This window comes from Oncorhynchus tshawytscha, linkage group LG10 (genome assembly GCF_018296145.1).
Source record: "Oncorhynchus tshawytscha isolate Ot180627B linkage group LG10, Otsh_v2.0, whole genome shotgun sequence".
Lineage (NCBI taxonomy): Eukaryota > Metazoa > Chordata > Actinopteri > Salmoniformes > Salmonidae > Oncorhynchus > Oncorhynchus tshawytscha.
This window is the reverse complement of record NC_056438.1, coordinates 57956466-57957080: the sequence shown is the minus strand read 5'-3', so window position 1 is coordinate 57957080 and position 615 is coordinate 57956466.

Genomic DNA, 615 nt, shown 5'->3' with positions numbered 1-615 from the left:
TTTTTTTGTGTCTGTCCAATTTTGTGTGGGGGCAGCTTTCTTTTGTCCATCATCAGAAGTTGGATCAGTGAAGGCAAGGAGGCTATCTGAAAAGAGACATCATTTGACCATAGATATACAGATGTTAGTGTTCAATCAGCAACGATGTCCAACTCAGTTTCATGTTAACGTTGTATGTTTTATAATTGTAGTCTAAATTGTTTTGAGATAAAGGCTTACATTTTGCAACTGTACATTGTCAAATGGAGGCATGACTTGCCAACTTGATTTTTTCTTTTGTTCAAATTTATAGCAAATATGGCATCCGACATTGATTTATTGACACGTGAATATAACATATACAGTAGATTGGCGCATGAAGAGAATACATTAGAATAACGTGATTAGTTTGGTTTGATTTTAATTTGAAAATATGCAATTGTGTCTTGTAGAATATGCAATTGTGTCTTTTAGAAAATCGTTGAGGAGTTGTTTGATTTAGTCATATATGAGTAAACTATTTGTGCATGGGTTGGTTGATGAATGTCACATTTGTTGCTTAATATTTGAGTCTTTAATTTGGCTGAGCCAACACCCCAACAACACTGGACCTCATACTAACTAACTTGCACCGTT